Source organism: Manis pentadactyla, chromosome 3 (assembly GCF_030020395.1).
Source record: "Manis pentadactyla isolate mManPen7 chromosome 3, mManPen7.hap1, whole genome shotgun sequence".
NCBI lineage: Eukaryota > Metazoa > Chordata > Mammalia > Pholidota > Manidae > Manis > Manis pentadactyla.
The window spans coordinates 199,318,096-199,331,657 of record NC_080021.1 but is presented as its reverse complement, the minus strand read 5'-3'; the positions used below and the strand labels follow the sequence as shown (position 1 = coordinate 199,331,657).

General features: G+C 38.9%; 1 pseudogene; it reads right to left on the bottom strand.

Annotated features, from left to right (window-relative positions):
* Window positions 1–558: 558 nt before the first annotated feature.
* Window positions 559–1,226, bottom strand: LOC118921490 (ADP-sugar pyrophosphatase-like; annotated as a pseudogene).
* Window positions 1,227–13,562: the final 12,336 nt, after the last annotated feature.

The window sequence follows — 13,562 nt, the reverse complement described above, 5'->3', positions numbered from 1 at the left end:
CAATATTTTCTTGTCACTGAGGATTTTTCCATACAAAAAATGTCCTCTATTCCATCAATAAGATTAGCCAAGCAGCACTCCCCAAAGAAGCACTCCATGACACATGCCCCACCTGCTCCCAGCCTACCTTGGACACATTCTTCCATGCCCCTGGCACCCATTTCTGCAAGATGATTTGACCAGCAGTTGTCAACAGAAAGTTTCAGGCAAAATCCAGGAAGACATAAACAACAAGTAACACATACGGTATGAACAATGCTCATAGTTCAACGGAAATACTGAAAACATGAACAGCCATGCCCAAGTGTGATGTTGCAGACAACATCCCCATCACTACCACCTCCCTGCTGACAGCACCTATGTGAACCTATGACTTCTATGACACTCTTTAATTTCAGAGATGTTAAGATGTGAAAATTGGTACATTGGTAAATTTTATTATTTCTTGCATTCTGTGTTGCTTCTATTTTATGAAAAAGCTAATTTCAAATCTACATGAAACTAAGCTGAATACAAAGTCTTAGTGAAGGAGGCCTGGTGGTTTCGTTTATAAAATCATATGGCCACTATCATTTGGCCTTTATGATTTCAGGAAGGGCACTTCAAATGGCTTCATGTTTGCATGTTTCAGATCCAAGAACAGACTTTAGCACCCACCATCAGATGTTATTCAGCCACCAGAGTACCAGCTGCCTTCAGCAGATCATCCTTTAGTTAAGATTACTTCACAAAGTCTCCCTCCCCTGGCTTTGGCTTAGGCCTTATATTTTCAGCATCATCTCCAGTAATAGTTATGGTCTCAGTGTGTGTGCACAGTTTGAACAAGACTGGATCCATAAATACAGCTGGAGAACGTTCAGCAACATCACTTTTATAACCAGTCTCTTCCTTAAGCTCCCAAGGAACAGCTGCTTCTGGGCCTTCTCTGTCATCTGTGACACCTGTGGGGACATCTAAGCAGTAGCCTCACATTGCTGGTTGGAGCTGCTTCACGAGAATTCTCTACTCAGCAGGAAGGATTCTCTGCAGCGCTGGGTAACAGCCACACTATCAGTCGACTGTCCATTCCTGCTTATATGCATCATTTCCCAAGTTCTTGTTTTACCAGTAAGATCCATGTGAGTTGTTTTTTCAACCTTGACCCATTTTCCTTCTGATATGAACTCCACTGATGTTAATAGACTGCTTGATGTTTTGAAAAGAATTCCTTGGTTCTTGGTTTTCCATTTTCAAACTAGTGAGTCATGACAGTCCTCAGGCAAGTTCACATCCAAGGTGTGGGACGGCAGGAAGGGAATGATTTTGGGACAGGGGATGAAGAAGAAAGGATGCGTCCAGGACAGCAGTGTCAGGAGCTGGGGCACCAGCTCTTAGGCAGTCGTGTGGATTCAGCATGTCAGGATATATGAAGTGCACGGGTTATTCCTGTGAAGTCCTGGACATGCAATGATGATGCATCATTATCTCTGGGCAAATGGTAACACCTCTGCCAGGCAGTCTTTAGCCACAGTGCACCTCTGAAGGACCAGGCCAGTTGATACCAGACTCAGCACAGTCCTCAGGTGAGCTCATTACAGTAACAGAAACAATCAGGGGCTGGGAGAAGTTCAGGCTTTTCCAATTGCACAGCAGTGGCATTGCACACACACAGCACCAGCGCCACAAGGTGAAGATTTTCACCCGCCTATTCACCACCGTAATCCCAGTGCCCAGGACAGTGCTTGGCACTAAGCAGGTATTCAATACATTTAGTTGAACGAATGGGTGGATAACACCATAGATGTTTGCTAGAGGTAATAGTGGTGATATTAGAGAATTCACACCATGGGAGACATGACTCAGGATTGAGTCAAATGTAAAAAAAGCTTTATTCCTCGAGCTTCCCATTTTCTATAACACCCTTTAAAATTTCCCAGTTTTATGGGGCACTTTTAATGGAAATAAACTTAATAAGCTGAAGTTATATAATTAATTATATTCAGCTTCATTATAATTACTTATTGACCTATGGGTGCTCACGGAGCACCTGGCAACAGTAGGGGGAAAAAAAACAGTAGCAGGTGTTTGGACTTAGTTCGTGCTTGCTAACTAATTAGATGAGGATTTTTTTTTCCTGGAAAGCCTAAGCAGGTTTCATTTGGCTCAAAAATTGAAAGTTGGAACTCAGGGGCTTCAGCCAACTCTGTTTATCTTTATTTCTTCTGGATTGGAAGACTTTTATCAAGATGCTTTTGCATACAAGTAATCTTATTCATTAGAAGGTGATTTTATAGTTTAAGTCTCAGTGTTCTGATGATGCCAGGTTTTTCACTGTAGCTAAGAGCATGGATTGGAGTCAGACTGTTTGGTTTGAATAGTTTGAATCACAGCTCTGTCATTTACTAGCTGTGTGGTCTTGAGCATGTTACTTAACCTTTCTGTGCTCTAGTTTCAAAATCAGTAAAATAGGGATAAGGATAGTATTTATATCACTAGATGATAAGGACAAGTAAGCAAACAATAAATGCTACATTCGTGGCTTTTAAAAGAAATCTTAAATATACATTTTAATTTTCATTAAGTCCCAATAACATTTTTGCTAATTGACTCTATGATAATTTAGGCACATGGTAGAAGTCATTAATAACAGGTTTATATCAGGCTTATATTCACACATGCCTAGTAAAAATTCAGTATGTAACTCCTAAGTAAAGGCTTGGTTCAAAGATTGTTTTGGTGGTGAGCATGGCTAAGGTTTTCAGCAGCAAAGCTACTGGGGGGGCCCTAGAATCAAGCTTCAGAAAGGACAGGAATCAGTCATTTACAGGGACCTCAGGAGCAGGGACCCAGGGAGAGTCCCTGTAGGAATGACTCCTGTGATTTTCCCTCCTGTATTACTCCCCTAGCAAGCTGAGTTCTTACGGAGAGTCTGACTAGCCTCAAGTCCACACACACCCTTAGGCCTCGTGGTAGGGAGCATCTGTGGTCCCTGAAAGGTTGATGCCAACAGGATTACAAGGAATGGAGGAGAGAGGGCTCTGCAAAGGTAAAGCAGGGTGTTATTAAAGGCGGGGGCATTGCTGGGCAGGCCAAAGCAGCAGCTGTCCACGTCATGAAGAAAGGAGGACAGAAGGTAATGTTTTCTAAAATACTGTTTATGTTTATACTGCAGGCCTTTCCAGGAATTTAAACGTTTCTCTCCTCAGAGGCTACTCCCTCAGAGGCTGGCTCATTCTCAGGGCACTCACGCAAAGAGAGCAAGAATCTGGCAATAATCATAAACCGCTTCTTTCCCTGGCCTAATAAAGCAGATCTCTAGTTTGTATTGCATTAATTTAAATACTAATTTTTGGCCTCACAATTTCATAATAGCAATAATTGCCAGCTCAATCAAAATTCATTATCCTAACTTTCAGAATGCAACAAAAGATAAGCTTACAAAAGTGGCTCATATTCATGAATCCTTTTTTCAGTCGGGTTGTTTTTGGCTCTAAGTACCAGAACACCCAACTTGAAGTTGCTTAAGCCAAACAAAAATATTGATGCGCATAACTGAGTGTCCAGATGTAAAACAGGCATGGGGAGATTTAATCCAGAGGTTTCAGCTCGACTTTGCCACAATCACCATGCTACTTTGGGCCCTTGTTTTCTTTATCTTAGGCTGGAAATGAAATGGTGCAGAATTTCCAGGCCTCACAAGTACCCAACACAGTAACTGGAGAAAGATGAGATCATTTTTTAATACAAGTCTCAGGAATAAGGTAACTTTCTCTAGAATCTTCTAGAGAACTTCCTTCTCATATTCTCAGCCCAGTTTGGATCATGTGCCCAATCCTGAAATATCCCTCATGGCCATGGGGGTGCCATCTGCTAACTGGCTTAGGTCTGGGTTCTTGAGCCAGTCACTGGCTAAGAGAATTACATTATCATGCCTGACCCACAACCCATAGGCCACTAGACAAGGAGAAAGAAGGGAATGTGTGTTAAAAGGAATGCAGGGTAAGCATTTCTCTTTTCTCTCCCACAATTCTCGCTACTGCACCACTCCTATGTATGAGAAATTTAAGAGTTAGTGGAGGACGGAGGCCACTTTCCACTAACAATGGAAACACCACCAGCTTTCTGACCTCCCTTGCAGCTCGAGCAGGGGCATACAACAGAGGCTCCCCAATCACACATAATGATTACAGTCAGTTTCTTTCTGGAACCCATGAGGCAAAGAGCCAGGAAAATCCGTTTGAATGGTTGTGGTAGCTGGTGCCCAGGGACAGCAGTGGTAATAGCAGGGGTCCATCCAGCATGCTGTTGCCAGGTTGAGCAAGTGAAAGTACAGTTAAATTTGAATTTCTGATAAAAAAGCTAACAATTCTTAGTGTAATTTTTTAGTATAAGTATATCCCAAATATTGCATGAGATACACTTCTATCAAAAGAAAACTCATGCATAATTAATTTAAAATTCAAATTTAACTAGGCAATCTGTATTTGACCCAACAACCCTATGAATGGCATCGTTTGCAGTGGCAGCGGCAGGAGGATTCCCACCAGCCTGGGCCTGTGGCTGGTGTTTGCTTGTGGTCCATGCTGCCACCTTCCTCCCTTGCTCCTCCTCAGTTTCCATGCCACATTCTGCATCATTACCAGAAATTCTGTGAAAACGTATCATACGATGTAAGCTTCAGTTGCTTGCAACTCTGAGCCTTAACATTCGCTACAAAAATGTGAACCTGTCCTTTAGCACTGATATCAGTAAGAAACACGCAGAGGAAAAGGATCACTTTTAAATCAGAAGTAGCCTGGAATTCCCTTCTAAAGTCTGGGCCCTGGAGAACAGAATTTTTTTATAAGCTTCGGTTTTTTCAGTGGCTTCATTTCACACAATGCCTCCTGCTTCAACTAACCTAAGTGTAAAATGGAAACAATTCTGGAATATTAGATGACTTAAAAATTAAGGATCATAAAATTTGGGTGTAGACAACACCTTTCCCTTACTAGTATTCTTCCTTTCCTTTATCTTATCCTGGCCAATAAAACTAAATATAAATTTCTCATATAAATAATCTCATTATTATTAAATTTAACAATATGAATACATTGAAAACCTATAGCATAAAAGCATTAATACTTATTGGCTCCTGATTTACATTGTATTCCTATTAACCTTCTTACTTTTCCAAAACAGTATGTCTTCATGGTTTGAATTCCCTTTGGATCAGGGGCTGATGCTAACTCACTGGTTGCCATTGGGTAGTATAATGAAATGACTCAGTTACACTAATGATTATAGACCAGAAACACTACACTTCTTTTCTTGTCTAGATCATGAAAGAAGTATCTTGGTTCTAGACTGTGGAGTTTGCTGCTTGCACACATGCCAGGAATGAGTGGGTCTCTTGGGCTCCTGGTTTATTAAGTGATAATAAAGGCTGTTTGCTGAGGTTGAATGTGGTGCTTGTAAGCTGGACACAGCCTCTCTGACCTCTCCCAGCTTCATTTCCTCGTAGCTGGTGCTGCTGGCATGGCTCTGGAAGCCAAATCAGAAGATTCTCTTAACAATGGACAATTTCAAACAGGAATGCTACTAAAATGAAAGGGGGCAGATTTTTTTTCTATCCCTTTTCTTATATCCCGATTTCTGCATGGAAAAGTATTGTCCCCAAACTGTGTGCCATCTGAGAAGAACAGTAAAACTAAAGTCTGCCATCCTGCTAAAGAAGCCAGTGGGGTCCCTGAAGTCTCCCTTTACAGGATCCTACGTCTCACCATCCCAGCCTGGCCAAAGCTGGCGAGCATGTGATCTTGGCCCACTCTGTGGCTCTATTGACTGGTCTTCTCCATCACAACCAGTGGAACTGGGATTCCTGGGAGAAGAACATTTTTGCTCTGTCACTGGATTTGAAGTGATAGGAAGTTCGGTTTGGAACTGCAGCAACTAAACTGCTGCCATAGTGAAGAGGCTTGTCAGAAACCAGGGCAGCTCAGAGGATGAAGAACCCAGAGAGGAACTAGGTCCTGGTGACATTACCTGGCCTTGACCACACCCTGACTGACGCCACACCAACCCCTGGAATTGCCAGATTCTCTTTTCCAGGTCAGTATGGTTCCTGTCACCGGGAACAGAGTTCTACCTGCTGTAACTGGCTTTTCCCCTACATGCAAGTGTGAGACTGTCCAGAAGAAAGAGTCTCAGCCAGCCTAGGACTGAGGCCTTTGACTTCCGGATCATGACTAGGCGGAATCTTATCCGGGGTCTCCTGCCTGTACACTGTGTAATGTCAGGCAAATCACCTCACATGGGCGCCTCTGTCTCCTCCCCTGTCAAAGGAATATTCCTACTTGCCCTAGAGACTCACATGGCCATTGTGGGGAGCGCAAAATAGGAGGAACCAATACAGAAAAGCACTTGTTACAGTATTATTATAACATAGTAGTAGTACATTTGCTTTCCAAGGAGTCTGGGAAGACTTACCAAAACAAGCAACTCTGGGATCACACTTTTTTTTTGTTTTTCCTGAAGAGTGTGATTTGTTCCAAAATCAGAAAGCTGACAAGACAAATTGCCTTTTAATTCAGCCACCTTGCAGTTCATTTTTGGCTTAAGTGTTTGGTGGTCAAATCACATTTTCTAGTAAGAGCCCATGGTTTGTTTTTAGGTGGGAATGTTTAAAAGTTAGCTATAAGTATATCAGTTTGAGGTCTATGAATAATTTTTATAATAATGTTCAATGTGTGTTATTTCACAAAACCCTGCCCTCAACTCAGGATTGAATGGAATTGACCTACTGGTTTGTTTTTTGGGGGGAAGTGAAACAGTGCTAGATTCAGGTATCACATTTCTCCAGAAAAACCAATGATTTTCTAAATGTGTTTCCTGATAAAATGAACATGAGTATCACTACAATAAATTTTCTGTAAATTGCAAAAGTGATAAATCAAAGGGGAGAAAAAGCTCAGACTCTCTACAATTGTTTAAAAATTGTGTTAACATGGAAACTGATACCACAAAACATACCATTTTATTATTAGACAAAGTATTCACTAGTTTCTGCAATCATCAAGAAATAAAACAGGGGCCTGAAATAAGTAAAAATGAAACACATTTGCCTCAGTCCTTGTATTTCTTCAAGGAACTGTTGACTCCCAGAAAGCTTGATTAGAGCTGTATATCTAAGTCTGTTTTCTAATCCAACATTTTCAGGAATAATGCTGATATTTTGCTTTTTGAGGGCCTGATTCCTATGTCTTCTTTCCTGTTGATTCCATTCATGAAAGGGGACTGAGGTGCGATCAGATACCTCCTCTAAGCCCCCTAAGTGGGAACATGCTTGGAGAAAGGACCAAGGGAAGCATGATGTGTCTGGAGATAGAGTGACTGAGAGCCAAAGAGGCATGAGATGAGGCTGTGGCATAGAGGAGGACCAGATCATGCATGAACTTGAGGCCATGGTCAGGACTTTCATTTTATTTCAGAGAACAATGGAAGGATTGCTGGAGAGTTTTGAGTAAAGGAATGATGTGCTCAGGTTTACATATAGTTGTGTGAAGAATGGATTACAGGGGAGAAAACAAAGGAGAAGGGAGATGAGTTATGAGCATAGACCTGGTCCAGGTGAGAGGAGAAATGGCTCTGAACCAGGGCAGTTGCCTTCTATAGAAGTAGAAATGAAGAAACTCCAAGTGTTTTTTGGAGTAAAGATACCCTTTGTGAGCAAAACAGAGATGACCTCATATCTGGTAAAAGTAACTTACAATAATACATTTTTAAATGTTGTTGTCTCTCCAATTCCCCTTTCCTGATAAAGATTCTAATTTGAGGACTAACTTTGTTTCCCTAGGAAGAGGGTCATGATAAACAATGTGCCAAGCTACAGTGATAAAAAAAGGTAAAGGCCAACATAATGTAAAAACCCAACTGCTAATGTACTTACAGCTTGGCTTCTGACACCTGGACCGTGCACTCAAAGTGGACAACATCAGAAATAATTCTGAATGTACTGGATGGACCACTTAATTATTTCTTGGAGGTCAAGTGATTTCTAAATTAGACATTCTGGACAATCATGCATTTCAATCAAATTCTTACTTTTTTTTAGTGTCTTAAGAATCCAAAGTAGTTGGATCCTTTTTGTGGGATTGGTGTCCTTCCCTTAAAGGTTACTTAGTTGTAAGAATAATGGTAGAGAGTTGTATTGGTAATAGATCGTGCCACTGAATGATCTGGCACACAAACATCCATGCAGAGAAGGAACAGCTAATCAAGAATATGTTCTTCCTGATTGATCAGTGATTATAGATTGTCCTCCTGACAAGTCTTGGCTCTTGACCAGTAATGCATGGCAATGGGCAAAGATATTATACCCACATTAATTCACATCTTTTGGAAAGATAAGGTTTCCCAAGTATGATTACAGAAACTGGCTTCTGTGAAAGGGGCTTTTATTTCTTTTTCTTTTTTAAAAATAATTTTTGCAGAGCACTCTTATTTACATTTGGTGATTTGGTGAAGGCAGAATACATATCTTTATTCCATTTTTGATTTATGGTTCAGTGGTTTTCAGTATATTCATAAAATTGTACAATCTTCACCATTATCCATACCCATTAGTAGTCATTCCCCCTTCTCCTCCCTTAGCTCCTGGAAACTACTAATAGCCTTACTAAATATATGGATTTGCTCTTTTGGACATTTTGGATAAATCATACAATATGTAGCCTTTTGTGTCTGGCTTTCACTTAGGACGTTTTCAAGGTTCATCTATGTTGTGTAATGTATCATAACTTCATTCCATTGTATGATCAAATAATATTCCATTGAATGGATATACCAAATTTTGTTATCTGTTCACAAGTTGATGGACATTTGGGTTGTTTCCACATGTTAGCTATTAAGAATAATGCTGCTATGAACATAGCAAGTTTTTGTGTGTACATGTGTTATCAGCTTTGGTACATACTTAGGAATAGAATTGCTAAATCATATGGTAACTATATGTTTAACTTTTTGAAGAACTGCCTAACCATTTTGCACAGCAGCTCCACCATTTTTCATTCCCACCAGCAGTATATGAGCATACCAATTTCTCCGTATCTTCAATAACACTTGCTATTGTTAGTTTTTTAGCCATCTTAGGGGGTGTAAAGTAGTATCTCATTGTGGTTTTGATTTGCATTCCCTAATGATTAATGATGTCTAACATATTTTCATGTCCTTATTGGCTATTTGTATATCTTATTTGGAGGAATGTCTATTCAAATGATTTGTCAAATTTTTTAATGAGTTGTCTTTTTACTGTTGAATTGTTAGAATTCTATAGGTATTCTAGATACAAGTCCCTTATCAAATATGATTTGCAAATGTTTTCTCCCACTCTATGAGTTGTCTTTTCACTTGCTTGATAGTATCTTTGAAGCACAAAGTTTTTTAATTTTGAGGAAGTCCAATTTATCTATTTTTTTATTGTTTTCTTTTGGTGTCATACCTCAGAAATCACTGCCTAATCCAAGATCACAGGAACTTATACTTATGTTCCTCCTAAGAGTTTTAAAGTTTTATCTTTTACATTTAGGTCTTTGATCCAGTTTGAGTTAATTTTTGTAAATGATGTCAGGTATGACTCAAACCTCACTCTTTGGCATGTGGATATCCAATTGTCCCAGCACCATTTGTCAAAGATATTATTCTTTCACCTTTGAATGGTTTGCATTCTTATTGAAAATCAATTGGCCATCAATTTATGGGTTTATTTCTGGACTCTCAAGTCTATGCTATTGATCTGTATATCTATCCTCATGCAAGTACCAAACTGTTTTCATGCAAGTACTAAACTGGATCTTCATTATGAGTGGATCCATATAGAATGTAGTCTAACCGTTTTTGAATACTGCAGCTTTGTAGTAAGTTTTGAAATTAGGAAATATGAGTCCTCTAACTTTGTTCTTTTCCAAGATTGTTTTGGCTAGTCTGTATTTCTTACATTTACACATAAATTTTAGGATCAGCTAGTCAAATTCAGCAAAAAAAAGCACCTGAGATTTTTATAGGGATTATATTGAATCTATGGTCAGTTTGGGAAGTGTTGACCTAATAATATTGTCTTCCAATCCATGAACATGGGATGTCTTTCCAGTTATTCAACTCTAATTTCTTTCAATGAGGGTCTGCAATCTTCACTGTACAAGTCTTATACTTCTTTTTATTAAATTTATATATAAATAATTCATTCTTTTTAAATTTTGTATGCTGAGCATATATCCTGCATGCTTGCTGAACTTACTCATTCCAATATTTTTTATGATCTTTAAGATTTTTCTATAGATCAAGAATCTTGTCATCTGCAGCTATAGTTTTACTTCTTTTTCAGTCTATATGCATTTGCTTTTTCTTGCCTAATTGCTCTGGCTAAATCTGCTGTACAATGTTGAATAGAAGTGGTGAGAACAATCTTGCCTTTAACCTAATTTTATTGTATGAAGATTCTTACCCTATCTTTCTAAGCTGTGGATGGAGCAGACTATCCCAAGGTGGTCTATCAGGTTCTCCTTACTTGTATTTTTCCCTCAGTGATTCTCCAAGTCTCTGGGTTTATGGTAAGTATGGTAGGTCACCCAATTAGATTGTATATTTGAACATTTTATATCATATATGAAGGCTACAACAGCTATTAAAGGAATATGTACTCTTGTATGCACTGTCTCTTTCAATTAGCCACACTTAGAACTGACATGGCCAAAATTAGAGCACTGACTAAATGTTTCAATTTATTCCATCTTTGTTGCCTTATAAATGTATTTTAATATCTTAGGGACGGCTTTTGTGCCTAGAAAGGATTATACTTTCTATATTTTTATTGCTTATATCAACTTTATTTGGAGGATAGTTTACATCCCATTTTTAGTGCATCAATTGTGAAAAATGTATAGATCCATATAACCAGCAAAAATTTCCCTGTGCCTTTGCAATCCCCCTACCTCAGCATTAGGAAACTACTGATTTACTGTCACTATAGATCATTCTTAGCTGTTGTAGAACTTCATTATGAGTGGATCCATATAGAATGTAGTCTATCTGACTACTTCCACTCAGCATAGTGTTTTTGATATTCAGCCATGTTGTTGTGTATATAAGTAGTCCTTTTTGTTACTGATAAGATCCTATTGTCACTAGGAGCAGCAGTAATAGTAATAGTAGTATTTCACTATTGATAAAGATTGTGGTTTTAGTTTGGGGCTATTATGAATAAAGCTGCTATGAATATTCATATGCAAGTCTTTGTGTAGATTTGTGTTTTAATTTTGGGGGGGTAAATACCTAGCAGTGGAATTACTAGACCATATGTTAAAGGTATGTTTCACTTCATAAAAAGTAAAACAAAACCAAAAAACTCACCAGTTTTCCAGAGTTCTTGTATGCTATCAGCGTGTCCAAGTTATTTCTGGTTAACCTACAATCTCACCAACATATGGTGTTGTAAGTCTTTTAAATTTTACCAAGCTAGTGCGAGCAAAGTGTTATCTCATTGTGGTTTTAATTTGAATTTCCCTGATGATTAACACATCGTTCATCTATCTGTGTGCTTATTGGTCATTCATATTATCTTCCTTTGAAAACAGTATGTTCAAATCAATTGCCATGTTTTTACCAGTTGTTTGTCTTTTATTGAGTAAGCGTTCTTTATATATTCTGGATATAAGTCCTTTTTTAGGTCTATGCATTGAGCACATTTCCTCCCAGTCTGTGACTTGCCTTTTCAATTTTTTTAAGCAACATTTTTTAAGGAACAAAAATTTTTAATTTTAATGAAGTCAAATTTATAATTGTTTTATACTTCGTGATTTCTGTGTCCTGCCTAAGAAATATTTCCCTACCCCAAGGTTGCGAAGATTATTCACATCATCTTCCAGAAGTTGTATAGTTGTATAGTTAATTTTGAGTAATTCTGTTATATGGTGTGAGGTAAGGGTCAAGTTTCTTCCCTCTCTCCTTCCTCCCCTCATTCCTTTATTTCTTTTTTTTTGTCTTCAATAGAGATACCCAAGGGATTCCAAAAGGAGAAAGAGTCTGGAAGCAGCAATGGGAAGAACTTGCCTGATGTCCTGGCTCTGACATACATGGAGCCTACGTTTGAGAAGAGCTGAAGTTTCAGTTAAGGCAAAAGAAACATCTGAGAAGAAGTCAAGAATATATTGGCACTTGCTGAATGCAGCCGGCTGCACAGGGAAAGGGTTTGAGAGAGAGATGGGGGATGATTATATCAGACTGGGATGTAAAAAGCAATGGTATGTGGCATATATTATTCACAGGGGTTATGATACTGTTTAAAATTTACATTAAAATACCCTTGAAAGTGTAATATATATTTATATGTATATTAGTTTTTAAAATCTAAAAAGTTAACATTTGAAGTACCCTAATCAGGAGTCCACTCCTGGCGTGTTCATATTAGCATTTGAAAATCCTCACATAGGAACTGATGTTCCAGAGGGAGTTTCTGCAAATATTCTTATAGTTATTAGCTATATGTTATGTAAATTAGCATATATTAGTTATATGGTTAATATGTAAATTAGCATAAGGAATGTTAGGATTTTTTTTTCTTTTAGACTGATGAGATGAGGGGTATTCAAGGTATGTGGATGGATGGGTTGGCTTGAAAACTGTGCTGGCACTTCCTCTCTCTCGTGAATAGAGTATAAGAACAGGTGTGTATTTAGTGTGACCAGATATCCTCTTTGAACCTAGACTTTCTTCTCTATAAATTGGGGACAATAATACCTATCTGCTATGGGATGTAGGGAATAATGATGCAACACACCCAGCTCCAGGCCTGGCACTGAATGACTGTTCTCCACGTGTATTTGTTCCTTTTCCTTGACTGTCTTTTTTATCACAGTATTTTGAGGTTCTAATTTTATATCACTTACCATGTTCTCTTTTGTGTCCTCATCTCAACTTTCTTGCTAGACACAGTCTTCAACAGTAATTGAGGCTGGACTCTCTCTGAAGAGCCCAGGGCAGTCTATCAAATCTTAGTATACCTAATTACCTGGGATGCTTCTTTAACATGCAAATTCCAGGGACCTACTTCAAAGGACTATGACTCTTTATGTCTTTCTGGGTGTGGCCCAGCAATCTGCATACTTAAATCTTAAATACTCCCAGCGATGCTGAATGAGATGGTCAAGGGCCACACTGACAGAAATCTGTGGTCTGAGAAAAGCTTGCTTCGGAAGACCTAGAGCTGCATTTTCTTCAAATTTGGAAGTAGAAAAAAGCCAGTAAACCTGGTTTTCCAGTCCCCCACGGAGCCCTCAGATTGAGCTGACCCAGAAATCTGAACAAGCTCACCACGACTTGTTTCTGCTCTTGACAACATGGAACTATTTTTACCTGTCCAGGATCCATTTTCCCTTTCTCTGGTAATCCCCTGGCTTTCCTCACTCCTAGTTGAAATGGTTCAAGTAAGGCTGATACACACCCCACCCCACCTCACATTCCTGGCTCAGTCAGTGAAGGTAAGCCTTCAGGACATGTTCTAGAACAAGGAAGACAGAATGCTCTTCCTTCAGGGATACTAAACTGGTAGA